This window comes from Elaeis guineensis, chromosome 11 (assembly GCF_000442705.2).
Source record: "Elaeis guineensis isolate ETL-2024a chromosome 11, EG11, whole genome shotgun sequence".
NCBI lineage: Eukaryota > Viridiplantae > Streptophyta > Magnoliopsida > Arecales > Arecaceae > Elaeis > Elaeis guineensis.
In genome coordinates, this window is record NC_026003.2 from 104,410,568 (window position 1) to 104,410,952 (window position 385).

A 385-nucleotide genomic window follows, 5' to 3' on the forward strand; every position below is an offset into this window, starting at 1 on the left:
TTCTCGATGAGAGGGAGAGAGGAGGGTTCTTCTCCTTAAATAGGGCTGGAGGGAGCTCTTTCCGACTTCGATTGGGAGCCGGCGAGAGGAGTTCGGGAGTCTTCTCCCCTATTTTCCTTTCTTTTTTTTTTTTTTTTTAGACTTTGGTGGGCTAAGTTTGTTATATGGCTAGGCCATCACATTCTTCCTCTCTAAAAAAATTTCGTCCTCAAAATTTTTCTTGCTTGAGTCTTCATAGTTTCTTACTTGAATCTCATCTACAAATATTTTAATATTTTAATTCTTGATATAAATTCATTCTTAAATCATTTCATAAGGAAAAAGTAAATACATCAAATATTGATCTGAAACAGAACCATCCATTTCCTTATTTATCAAGATCAAC